This window comes from Desmodus rotundus, chromosome 6 (genome assembly GCF_022682495.2).
Source record: "Desmodus rotundus isolate HL8 chromosome 6, HLdesRot8A.1, whole genome shotgun sequence".
Lineage (NCBI taxonomy): Eukaryota > Metazoa > Chordata > Mammalia > Chiroptera > Phyllostomidae > Desmodus > Desmodus rotundus.
Window position 1 is genome coordinate 122,171,061 of NC_071392.1, and position 14,083 is coordinate 122,185,143.

At 40.0% G+C, this 14,083-nt stretch overlaps 1 protein-coding gene across 22 annotated transcripts in view; it reads left to right on the forward strand.

Annotated features, from left to right (window-relative positions):
• Positions 1 to 14,083, forward strand: part of PLCB4 (phospholipase C beta 4) — a 397,020-nt gene that overhangs the window by 126,214 nt on the left and 256,723 nt on the right. For 8 of the 22 annotated variants that reach the window (XM_053926118.1, XM_053926122.2, XM_071221787.1 and 5 more), the window contains one exon: positions 3,363 to 3,463. The exons of the other annotated variants lie outside the window; for them this stretch is intronic. The gene's annotated coding sequence lies outside the window, so the exon portion shown is untranslated. The remainder of the gene's footprint in view (positions 1 to 3,362; positions 3,464 to 14,083) is intronic. 22 annotated transcript variants of the gene reach the window in all.

A 14,083-nucleotide genomic window follows, 5' to 3' on the forward strand; every position in this document is an offset into this window, starting at 1 on the left:
CTCTCTTTTTGCATGTTGGTTTATGCTTTCTCCTGCATTAATCTTCATCCATTTACATTTCAATCATCTTGTTTATCTGTTGTCAATCCATTCTTCTGGATAATTCCTGTCAAACAGCTATAATAGCTGATATGGAATATATTACATAAACGTCATTGAGGGCAGGAGAGAAAGAATGGCATTCTGATTTTAATCTTTACTCAGAATTCTCAGTGTGACATTCCCTCAGTGACTGATGGCAGCAAGTGTTCCCAAAGTTAGTTATTGGGAATGAAAGTCCCAGTTTCCTCTCTTCACTGACTCAAAAATTGGATGCTAACTGTGTTTCAGTTTCTTAAAGATCCTTGCTGAAGTGGAACTATTCATTGTTTTTCAGACTAAGTGATTTTGTTTCTTTGACCTTTATGCCAGTGTTCAAATTTGATATCATTTCTTTTCCTTACATTCCACCTGCAATGCATCAGCCAATTGTGTTGCCTCTGTGTTTTGAATATGTACCGAATCCTACCACTTTCCCCCATACCAGCTAGTACCAGCATCAGTCAAGCCACTGTCTTCACTGGACTCTTGTAGTAGCCTGTTAATTGGTTTCTCTGCCTCTTTCTGCCCTGCTACAGTTGGTTCTCTACATAGCAAAGTTCTTTTAAAACTTCAGTCAGACTATGTAACTGCTTCTTAAAATGCTCTAGTTGATTCCCATATAACTGAGAATTAGATTCAGTCAATGTCTTGACACCATCTGGCTCTCTGTTTCTGATTTTGTCTTCCTCTAGTGTCCCCCTTGCTCTCTCCGCTCCACTGAGCTCCAGCCACGTTGATCTCTTCAACCTTGTAAAACACATGCTTGCCTCAGGGCCTTTGCACCTGCCATTCCCTCTTCCTGGAGTCCTCTTCTTCCAGATCTTCACAAGGCTTACTCCCTCACTTCCCTCAGGTCTTCACTCATATGTCACTTAATTAAAGAGACCCTCTTGAGGCCTCTTTCTAAGAGAGGAACCACCCCCTCCAGCTTGCTAAAATTGTAGTAAATGTTTTTTGAGTGAGTGAAGCAACAATTTTTCATGGAAGACATTTAATTTCCTGTTCCACCTAAAGATATAGATAAGGAATGCATAACATTATTCTTAGCTGCAGAAGATCAGTAAATATTACAACACAGTGGTAAAAAATTAGACATGCTACAAATTCTAAACCACATCTTTAGTTTTCTTTAAAGTAGAGGCAGTGAAACAGAAACTGAATAAAGAGTCAATAAATGGTTGAAAAATGTAGACATTCCTTGGAGCAGCTAATGTTGATAATTGGGTTATTAATTTATGAAATATATCATGGGGTAATTTTTAGCATAATTTTTCTAAAATATTAGATATTCCTTTTATGATCAAATTTCAACTATCAATGTGCTTGACAAGCTGCATTTTATAATGAAATACATGTCTGTATTATAGCATGTAGAAAACTGCATACATGTTGAAATTGTCAAGAATTTATTATTTTTACATTAATACAAATTATTGTGTACTAGAGAGTTATTTCCTATTGTTGAATTGGAATATGTTATTATTACTGATGTATTATTACGGTGTGTAGATATTAGGTACATCCGTGCAAGCTTGGAGAGGGAACATTCCTTCTAGAAGTAGCAAATCTGCATGTTGTAACCATGTGAACTTACTTAACCATCTGGACTTGTTGCAACATCTCCAAAAGGAAAATAATATATTTCTAACGTAAAGGTAGAGATATGTGTTACCCTGAAATCTGATAGATGTTGAAGATTCATAATTTTAAAATCATAATATGATGTCACCCTACACCCATTAGAGTGGATAAAATAGTAATAAGAAGAAAAGTTCTGGTTCCAGTGGGTGTGGAAGCAGAGCAACTGGGATTCTCATTTATTGCTCTTGGGAATGCAAAATGGTGCAGCCACTTTGGGTGAAAGTTTGACAGCTTCTTACAGTGTTAAAGATACACATAACATATGACCCAATAATCCTGCTCCTGGGAAATTAAAACATGTTCACACCAAAATCTGTACACTAATATTTATAATCATTAGAAACTAGAAACAACCCAGCTGTTCTTCAACTAGGAAATGAAAAAACAAACTGTGGTACATCCATACAATGAAATACTACTTAGCAGTTAAAAAAGGATGAACTATTGAAGAGTTAGATAGGTCACAAAATGCATCTTGCTAAGAGAAAGAAGCCAGGGTCAGACTAAAACAGCTACATAATGTATGACTCCATACACTTAGGACAACATTATTGAAACAGAAAACTGATTAGTTGTTGTGTGGGACTGAGAGGAGGGGCTGACTACAAAGGAGCAGCATGAAAAGGTTTTGGGGGTAATGGAATTGTCTTACATCTTAACTGTGTAGTGGTTACCGGTTACCATGACTGGATACATTTGTCAAAACTCAGAACTATAGACCAAGAAAGAGTGAATTTAACTGTCTGTGAATAACCAATAGTAAAAACAGGGAATTAATTTTATTAAAGTAATTAATTTTTATTGATTGATAATTTAATTGATTATTAAAACCAGTTGTGCCTCTGAGTCCAGGCATTGATGAAGCCCGAATGTCCTAGGTGGACACCTGAGTTTTACTTCCTCATTTCATTTTACTTAAGTTGTTGTGGTTTCCTAGAGAGACCGTTGTGTTTTAGGTAATGCTTATAGCATAATGGACATAGACTGTGATGTCAGAAGTAGCAATGACAGAGAACCGTCCCATGTTTTCCTAGAAGCTGTTTCTTATCCTCAGAAGGACATTCCCAACTGATTAGCCCAGCAGTGGTGAGATTGCTAACAGAGACTGGGAGCTTGTCCCACATGTTAGAGTTGTAAATAAATGGGCTGCTTTAGTTTCTTCACAAAACCCAATAGAGGTGGAGAATAAACAATCAGAGCAAGCTGTTGTCCATACAGATTACTCTAGGCTGTGCATCTGGAACCCTTCTATTCCATATGGAACCTGTCTTAGGGCCCAGGCTTCAGTGGCTGTATTTTGGGCCTTGAGTTTGCAGAGTTTAGCCCATCAATAAAAGCCAAGTTATTGCTGTATCCCACTGTATTGGGCCCCAATGGGCCAGTTTATGATGTAATTTCTCATAGAAGAGATGGTTGACCAGTTGTCTGTGGCCAAAAAAATACCTGACAAACATAAATATCACTATCGAAGTTATGTCGTTCATAGCAAGGGAACTTCAGACCTTGATAAGTTCATGTGAGCTGTACCATACTCCTTTTTCTGTTCTCACTTGCTGACTGGAAGGTATGGTTTATGTTTGTTAAGAATATGAATATGTAAAGGTTCTTGAAGTCATGATTCTCTGTTTCCATTTTTCTAGGTTACTTCGGGTCCTTCACCTTAGGCATACCTGCCTTTGTACAGCTGCCTCAAGAGTGCTATATGCCTAGATTGTTCATGAAACCAGCTTCCTAACAGCAGGTTAGAAGTGAATCACAACAGATTAAAATGAAATGGCTGTCTCTGTGGCATTACTCTAGAGCAGTAACTCTTGAGTTTCTGATGTTACTATGCTTAGTTTAATTTGCATGGATCATTTTCTCTATATGCATAGTTACTTGAGTGCAGAAATAAAGGAGTGGGAGAGGACTGTAATTGAACGCCCACTCTGGAGTGCAAGAATGTGATAAGTGCCTTTCATGTATTATTCCATTTAACTTCACAACAATGAGTGAGGTAGATAATTTTCCTGCTTTGCAAACAAGGGAACTAGGTCCAAGAGAGGTTAATTGACTGTATTCTCAGAGATAGGTCTCTCTCATTCCAAAACCCGCTCTCTTTATATTCCCTAAGGCTCCAGGGGAGAATAGTTTTCTCATCTGTTCCCACTTCCTGTGGGGGATGGAGATTGTGCTGGTCTTTTGAGATTGAGCCTGGGGCTTCTTGTCAGACCTGGTCTGAGAACCAGGTCTGCTCCCTACTTTACTTTTCAGAGTCCCAAAAGATTTGGCCTCATTTTATGTATTTTTCAAAGCTGCCATCACACACCACTTGTTACTTGCTCTGCCATGACTGCCTGTAGAGGAAAATTGAGTCTCACAGTTTCGTGGCTCTGAAGAGCAACCCCCACCCCCAAATAAGCTTTTTGTTTTAATGATTCTATTCCTAATCACCACAAGGAAACAAGGAAGTGAGAGAGAGATCACATAAAAAGTTACAAAGTTTCACAGATAGTTAAAAATTTTAATTCTCAAACACTATCTATGTGATATATCTCTTGAAACTTTTCTAGCTATTATTTCTTAGAAGATACCAGAAGTCTCTTTAATAGGGATTAGTTATTAATTTTTCTCTTGGCACTGTGGTCCAAAACAGATTCTGGTTGGCTTCACTGATGAAATTTTCTCTCCCAGCCAGACGATATTTTCCAGTGCGTGTCTAAGCTCTAAGGACTTCGTTATGAACCTGTTCTGTTGGAGGCTTCCAGAAAGCAGTGATGTTTCATGTAAGAGTGAACGCGCTACTGGAGGGGATTGTGAAATGAATATTAGATTTAGCAAAGTATTTTTGCTGCCCAGTACCAGAAACCACAGCCACAGGTGGCCATTGAACACCTGAAATGAGGCCAGTTTAAGTTGAAATGTGCTGTGAGTGTAAGCTACACACTGGGTCCTGAAGACCTAGAATGAAAGAAATACAAAATATATAAAATGTTATGATATGTGTATATCACTTATTTGAGAAAATTATGCGTATGCTGGGTTAAATATATTACTAAAATTAAATGAACTTTTTTTACTTTTAATTTTTAGATTGTTGTAGATTCACATGCAACTGTAAAATATCTTACCCTGTTTTTCCCTCCAGTACCATTTTACAATTCATGAAATTGACATTGATACAATCCACTGACCATACTCAGATTTTACCAGTTTTACATGCACACCTGTGTGTGCAGTGCAATCAGCAGCGTAGATCTTATGGCCACCACCATAGTCAAAATACAGAATTCCATCACAGGAACCCCTGTGCTATGCTGCTGTAGCTATAGCCACCTCCCTCCCTTCTTGCCTCCCTAACTCCCGAGAATCACCAATCTGTTGTCCATATGTATACTTTTGTCATTTCAAGAATGTCATATAAACGAAATCATATACTGGGTAATGTGAGATTAGCTCATTTCACTCCTCAAAATTCCCTTGAGAGCTATCTAACTCGTGTTCTTTCCTTTTTATTGCTTAGTAATACTCCATGTTTCTTTTTACTTTTGTAATGGTGCTACTAGAAAGTTTCAAATTCTGTATGTAACTCACAAGTGTGGCTTTCATTGCAATTCTTTTGGATAGCGCTGGTTTAAATACATCTTTGTTGGAAGTAATAAGCATATTTCCATTGCATTTTTATTGAATTTCATGCATACCCGTGTTAAATTGTGAATTTGTTCTGCTAACTGTAAATCAGGTTATTTGGAAATAAACAAGGGAAGAGTACCTTTTAACATCACATCAGGAGTCCTGACTGGTGTGCCTTAGTGGGCTGGCTGCCGTCCTGCAACCTGAAAGGTTGCCTTTTGATTCCTGTTGGGGCACATGCCCGGGTTGCGATGTTTCTCTCCCTCTCTTTCTCCCTCCCTTCCCCGCTCTCTAAAAATAAATAAGTAAGTCTTCTAAAACAAATTATTTCAGGAGAGTAAAGTCTTCTCAGTATCCCTTTCACTCCCTTCCTCACACTGTCTCCTTTTTTTGGCCATTTTTCTTCAGTAAGAAAACCTCTGTGTCTCTGCCTACAAAAGAAACTTTTCATGAGGTTAGGCAGTAAGGAAGGGTGTCTGGCAACCACCTGGTTCGAGACTAATTAAATGGCTCATATTTATCTGATATTTTCCCCCTTGGGAAATTCAGAAACATTTTTTTCAACTTAAGTTTCAAAAAGAAACCAGCTCAGTTAGCTTACAAAGGAGGGAAGAAACAGGACACAGGGACACTTCAGAGCAGATTAGAACTGAAGTACAGGATAATACCATTTTCAATTAAAATTGCCTGGGGAAATCAGGTAGGCAGAGAATAATTACCTGGGTTGGCATATATCCAAGTTTCTGAAACCAAGACCCTGCTTGAATGTTATGAGGGATCGCTGACAACCAGAGCAGCCTGGGACCCTGAGGCTGATGTCTGATCTCAGACCTGTGTGAGTGTTCTGGCTGCAGTGCACGGTGATTTTAAGTTGAAGTATGTGACGTGAGAAATTCAAACAAATAAAACTTTGTAAAAACAAGATCCAAAACAAGCAACACCATGAAGCATCAAGGTGGGGGTTTTCTGATAAATTTATAATTCTGTAATTCTGAAATCAAAGAACATAACGTATAGTTGTAGTGTCCCATCTCCTCACACAGAGGGCTCTGGCGTGGTAGCAGTCCGTGGTCATGCCTTGTAGGACCAGGAAAGATCGCTGAGTAAATGCCATCTGCCACGTGGCTTGTCCAACCTAGTTGTCTCAGTGAGTCATTGACAGCAAGTGTGTCTGTAATGCGAATGTCAGGATGTACGGTAATATTGTGTTCCCCACCCACTCCAACTCCACCTCCAGTGACCTATTAACTGCAGTTGCTAAGCTTGGGTTTCTTGGTGTCTATGCTGCTGGTGGCTGGTGACACCCTGGTACCATGCTGCCCCCACTGTGGCTGGGTGGCGTTGATCGAAAATGTTCACAGTTGAACTGTACATTTGTCCTTTCTCATTGCCTAGAAGAAGACTCACTTTCTTCTCGACCATAGGAAAGGGAATCTGTGAGGGGTCTTGTCTTTGTTTCTAGTGTTAGCTTTTGCTTTGTTCCCATCTTTTAATAATCTTTCAATTTCAAAATGTAGAATAACAGAAAAGGGTTTGAAGGCATAAAAATGATAAAGAAGGAATCAATTATGTTTTTCCTCTCTCCTTCTAAGTAAAGACATAGGGGTGAAAGGAATGCCTGAATTATTTTCTTAAGAGGACTTCTTAGGCTTCTTGGACAAGGCTGCTGCTGGTATATGGGGTGTCTGTATGCAAATTATGGAAACACACCCCTTGGCCGGGCTGCAGACCCCACTCACCCTTTGGCCTTGGATGTGAGCCAGATCTGTTTGAGTGTAATGCACATGCACTTGGCTCCCACCTTGTGCTGTAGAATTGGTGAAGAAAGCACTCCTCTTCCACGGTGTGGAAGCATAGAGGGGTGCAGAGGCAGAAGCAGTTCTTAAGGGGAAGGGTCCTGGAGCCAGACCCTCAGGGTTCAGAGTCATGCTCCTTGTTTACTTGCCATGTGTCTCTGAACAGGTGATGTAACCACTCTGTGCCTCAGCGTCCTCATCGTTAAAAAATTTCTACCTATAGAGTTTGGTGAGATTTAATGCGGCCATAGTAATTTCTCATTAGTTGGCAGTTATTATTGTTATTATTTACTTTGGTTCTTCCAGACCTGTCAGACTGTTTTGCTCTCTAGCCAAACATTTTTTGAAGGGAGATTTCTTAAGTATTCTCATTTTATTTTTCTGTTAAATGCATCTTAACTAATATGCCATGTGCTTGTGGATGTATTAAGTATGCTTTTAATTACATTTACCCTTTTCCTTTAAATATTAGTGTGATTATATATATATTGCCTCTATGTAACTTCCAAATAACTAAGACAGTATAATGAAAAAGTCATTTAAATTGATTGAATTTAGAAAATATAATGCAACTTAAAATATTAGAAAATATTATGCAGTTTAAAAATTTTCAGCCCATGGTGTTATTTGGATACTTGTCATTCTGAGCAATAGGTGAATGTTTGTTTTCATCTCCTCCTCTTTCTCCTCCTTCTAGAATGTCAGTTTTCTAGACATCCATTTCATAATTTTAAGTTTAAATTAAAGGAGAGAAACATTTCATATAGATTTGGAATTTGGTGGAGTACATGCATTCTTAGAGTTAGATACTGGAATCCTGAGAACATTAACTCTAGTGATGGATGGGGAATTATTGAAAATAAACTCTCTGGATTTAACTTCTGTTTCTCCTTTCTGCTGCTGCACTAGCTCTTCTTCTGATATGACCTCCGTTCTCAGTCTGAGAAGAAAAGTGCATGCAGAGGACAAGTACATGCTAGGAATTACTGGATATTCCAGGCCAGTGGTGTCAAACTCATTTTCACCGGGGGCCACATTAGCCTCACAGTTGCCTTCAAAGGCCTGAATGTAATTTTAGGACTGTATAAATGTAACTACTCCTTAACTAGGGGCAAGGAGCTTGGTGCTGCCACCAGCTGGAAACAAGACGCCGGCCGGATAAAACAAGGTGGAGGGCAGGATTCCGCCCTCGGGCCTTGTGTTTGCCACCTGTGTTCCAGGCAGAACTTGAAGATGGCCGCAAGATCCCACCCCCTGGTGTACAAACTCTGGATAGTCCCAGCAGTGTGACCATGATGGGATATCACGCCTGTGATTAGGTTACTTGGTGTGGCACAGTTGACTTTAAGAATGAGAAGTTATCTTCAGTAGGCCTGTCCTAATCAGCTAAGCCCCTAAAACACACCAAAGAAAGAGATTCACAGAGAGAGGGGGATTTCATACAAGGGAGATTCTTCACCACTGGCTTTGAGGATGGTGGGGGCTTGTAACAAGGAGTGTGGGTGGCATCTAGGACTTGAAAGTGGCCCCCGGCTGCCAGCCAGCAAAGACACAGGTCCTTAATCCTTGACCCTTTGACCACAAGGAAGCTAAAACTGGTGAATAATCTGCATGAACTTGGAAGCGGATTAATTCCTGAGTCTCCAGAAAGGAAGGAGGCCTAGCAAACACCTAGCAGACACTGGACAGAGGACCCAGCAGTGGCACCGGACTTCTGGCCTACAGTACTGTGAGCTAATAAATGCGTGCTGTTTTAATCCATGGAGTTTGTGACAGTTTTTCATACAGCCATAAAATTCCAATACATGGGGGAAGCCAGGCAAAAGAGTGTAGGTGAGTAATGGCAAAACCATCAGCCTTATTCAGAGAAAAAAAATCCGTAGAATAACTCATAAGAAGCTCCTATAAAGAGCTCTCAGTTATGCATTTTAGACCCAGTTAGCCACAGTAGTAACAGATACAGGAGCTGTAACTTTGGGGGCAGATTTAGAGTAGTTTCTCAAACTGGCAGTTTTAGACTTAAGAAGGGGCAAACAATGGTTAAATTGCTCTCTTAACTGGATATTTATTGCATGATGTAGTAAATTACATGATGGTAAAGGGAAAAATATGTGGAATAGGAGGGTGGAACCCTTCCTTTGTGCTTCTAAGTGTTGGTGACTGTGCCTTTTTGTAGGGCTCACTATGTCAGTGGTGGGGAAGGGGAGAGGAATGGGAGAGCAGGAGAACGGAGGTGTGGGAATTATCTGAGGGGAACTGATCAGGAGGGCAGGGCTGTGAGAAATCGGAGCACCCAGGCCTTCTCAGAAGGGACATCTGCCTTTCAGCTGTTGCTGGCTTATCTGCATCACTCTGGGTCCGTGTTGCTAAATCTTCCAGATTTCCAAGAAAGGCTGGGGTGGCGGGGATTTATATGAAATCTCCCATTAAAAATATTAATACCAGCTCAAAACTTCAAAAGATGGCCACAGGGACATGTAAACATGTACGTGGCCAGATGAGGCCCACAGCAGCCTCTCCTTGGGTGCAGCCTGGAGGAGTGAGAATATGTGAGCGGTCTGGGAGATGGAGGGTGTGGGCTCGGTGAGGACCCAGAGCTCTGTTTGCTTTGTCCACAGTCATATCCTCAGAGCTGAGAGCAGTGTCTAGCACCCAGGGGATGCTCAGTAACTATTTGTTGAATGACATTGAGGAGACATAAACATATTCATGCCATATGTGAAAATGTCAAATGTGATTGCATTGGTGAAATGTGATTCTGAGATCCTATGACTTTAATGTTGTGACATAGCACCATCTGGGCTAACATAATGTACGTTTGGCCCAGCCATTTACCTTTTTTTAACCTGCAATTCCATTGAAGGACTGTTTTGGAAGTCATTAACTATGAAAGACAATGGAGTGGACATTGAGCACTTCTTGATGGCTGGTCCTGCATGTCTTGCTTATCTCATCTCATTTTTTAACACTGACCCAGGGGTTCACATGATTTCTAATGTCACCTGCGTTTCACAGACGAGGAAAAGGTTTCAGAGAGGTGAAGTCAGTTGCTCGAGAGCACACAGCTGGTAAATAATTGCCCTCTGCTTTATCTGATTGCCAGACGTTTGACTTTGTCCCAAGTGCTTGCTTCTCTGGAACCAGCAGCATGGGCATCACCTGGGAGTTAATTAGAGATGCGGGAGTCTTTGGTCCCTTCTTCAGCCCTGTCTCAAACAGAATCTGCATTTCAACCACATGGCTTGGTGATCTGTATGCATGTTAAAGTTTGAGATGTGTTGTCCTAGTCCACTGGGCTCTAAACTTGGGTTATCCATGAGCCACCTTTATGATTTTGGTTAATCACTTGAACTTATCACTCATCCTTTCCACTGAAATACATTTATTTAAAAATAGAATGTATCTTTTTTACATTGTGACCCAATCCACATGTACTTGTCTACACATGAATGACTAATCTGCTGACCCACATAAACTGTAAAATAAATGTGTGCTGTTTTAAGCTGGACAAAAAAGGTCTATGGCCAGCCTGATCTTGTCCGAAATAAAAAAAAAAAACAACAACATAATTTGGACTGATGTATTTTTAGGTTTAATTTTGCAGGAAAGACAAGATGGGCGTGATGTCTTCCCTTTCTGGAAGACTGGTTCTGTTGGTTTTGTATCTGTGACAATCAGGCCTCGTAGTGTCCCTTTCATTTCATACTGTGCAGTAGATTGTTTATGTGTCTACACACAGATGACAGTAATTCTATGAAATATTGCTAACCTTTACTCCCATGCACTCTGATATTTTCTGTTCCATTCTATTCTGTTTAATTTTTAAACGAGCCATTTAAGTGACGGGCTATAGCCTGCTGTTTGAAAAATAAAAATTAAAAAAAATGTATCGTAAATAATTATGGTCGTATAGTAACATTGCTTTGGTAAATAACTATAAATAACTGTACTTTCTGTGATATACTTAAGTTCAATAGAAAAATAATGCCATTTCCCACAGATAGAAGTTAAGTGCTAATGTACACACAGTGTATACTATGTCTCCCTGTGCTGATGTCAAATACCTGTATCTTACATATAAACTGCGCCATTGACAATGAGCTGTAATACACTGTAAGGTATCTGCCATGGACCACTGTGCACATTGTGAACATGGCTGCAAAGTCGGCCCCCTGCATTCGCACCTTTGCAGTGTGTGCTGTTCCATCGAGAGGTGGGACTGTTCTCTCCAGCCTTTGAGTCTGGGCTTGACCAGGTGACTTGCTTTGCCGAGTACTCGAGCTGACAGCAGGTGGGAAAGAGCAGAGGCTTGAAAAGCCTTGTCCTTTGGGACTTGCCCTCTTGCCATTTTTGCAGACTTAAGACCACCATGGGAACCAGAGTAAATGGTGACCGATTAGGTCACCAGGGTTTGAGGAGGTCCATTATGCTGCAAAACTCACAGACATAACGAACTGTTCTCTAACATTCTGTTTGTTTGCAAAGCAGTAGTTTTCATGTTTAGTAGTAGGTCAGAGTGAAATGACCTCTTTTGATTCAGTCTCGTCCATTTAGTCTTCACTTGAAAATAAAACCTCAATGTTAAATATTTTTAGCAAGGCATTAAATGTTGTCCTTTTGTGTTCGATGTGCATGTAGATTCTCAAAAACAGGCCTGGCTGTGTCACCCTCGGATGTTTGTAGGTGTTTTCCTTTGCTAAGAAATGAAAACCTCACTCCTGGCTAACACTCCCTGTTGCTTTTGCTTTCAAATAAGACCGTATCTCAAACACGGTGGCATCTGTCCTTAGTGGTGGTTTGCAATGAGATGTTGGTACTTAAGGTTTCAAGGCAGGTCTATGCACATACTCTTCTTTGGTGAGGGTAAAATACGATGGCGTGTATTTCGCATCACAAGCAACCATGAAAAATTGCAATAGTTACGTTATTTAAAAATGTAAATATTTAACACTTCCTGTGCTTTCTTGTAGAATAAGTGTCTTGTCATTTTTTAAAGCAGCCAACTCTTGTTCCCGGGAAACTCACTAAAATGCAGTCTTTCAAAAAAACTGCTTTGTTAATGAAATATAACGTACAACATGTAAAATTCACCCACTTTAAATATATGATTTAATAGTTTTTAGTGTATTCACAGAGTTGTGCAACCACTAGCACAATCTAATCCCAGAACATTTTCTTTTTTTAAAAAAGCTTTTTATTTATTTATTTATAGAGAGAGGGGAAGGGAGAGAGAGAGGGAAAGAAACGTTGTTGTGTGGTTGCCCCTCGCACGCCCCCTACTGGGGACCTGGCCTGCAACCTGGGCATGTGCCCTGAGAGGGAATCCAACCAGTGACCCTTGGCTTCGCAGTCCAGTGCTCATCCATTGAGCCACACCAGCCAGGGCTAATCTCAGAACATTTTCATCAACCCAACAAGAAATTGCACACCCACCAGCAGTCACTGCCCATCTGCCCTGCTCCTCCAGCCTTCTGCAACCACGAATCTGCCACTTCTCTCTGGGGGTTTGCCTATTCTGGCCATTTCATGTACATGGAATCATATAATATGTGAACTTTTGTGACTGGCTTCCTTTATTTAGTGTAATTTTTTAAAGGTTCATTCATGTTATTACATATATTTGTGTTGCACTTTTTATTGCTTCATAATATTCCATTGTATGGATATACCACATTTTGTTTATCCATTCATCAGTTGGTAGACAGTGGGATTGTTTCCACTTTTTGGCTATCAGAAAGACTGCTGCTATAAAAAATGTACACATAGTTTTTTTTGTATGGGCATGTGTTTTCTTTCTCTTGGGTACATACCTAGGAACAGAATTACTGGGCCATCTGGAAGTTCTATTAATCATTTGAGTAACTGCCAGACTGTTTTCCAAAGTGGCTGTACCATTTTATATTCCCGCAAGTAATATATGAGGGTTCTAATTTCTCCAAATTCTTATTAACACTTGTTATAATCTGTTTTCTGATTATAGTTATCCTAGTGGGTGAGAAGTAGTATCTCATGTGATTTTGACTTACATTTCTTTAATGGTTTGGCATCTCTTCATGTATTTATATATCTTTTTTTGAGAAATGTCTAGTCAGGTAATTTACCCATTTTTAAATTGGGTTATTTGTCTTTTCATTGTTGGGTTGTAATAAGAAGGGAGAGAAGGAGGGAGGGAGGATGAAGAGAGGGAGAGGGAGAGAGAACATCAATGTGAGAGAGAAACATCAATGTCCTTCTGTATACCCCTGACCAGGAATCGAACTGGCAACTTAGGTATGTGCCCTGATTGGGAATTGAACCTGCAACCTTTGGTGTATGGGACAATGCTCCAACCAACTGAGCCACCCAGCCAGGGCGGGTTGTAATACTTCTTAACATATTCTTGATACAAGACCATTATCAAGTACAAGGTGGGGCAAAAGTAGGTTTATAGTTGTTCATATGGCAAATAACACAATAGTAAATAATAGTGTAAGAATAAATTCCATGTTTCATGTACTCCCAACTGTAAACCTACTTTTGCCACACCCTGTATATGATTTGCAGAAAAACTTATCCCATTTTGCAGGTTGTGTTTTCACTTTCTTAATGGTGATATTTGAAGCACGATATTTTTAATTTGATGAAGTCCACTTTATATTTTCTTTTGTTGTTCATGCTGTTGGGGTCATAGCTATGAAACCATTGCCTAACCCAAGGTCACAAAGATGGACAGTTGACCCTTCAACAGTGCAGATTTAGGGCCCACATTTTTCAAGGGTCAACTGTACTTTTTATCAGGAGTGTGGACGCTGTGTGTGTGGAGAGCCAACTTAAGTTAGACATGTATTTTCCACTATGTGGGTGGTTGGTGCCCCAACTCCTCTGTTATTCAAGGGTCAACTGTACTTTTATGTTTTATTTATTCCTGAGACTTTTATAGTTTTAGCTCTTACATTTAGATCTATGATCTACTT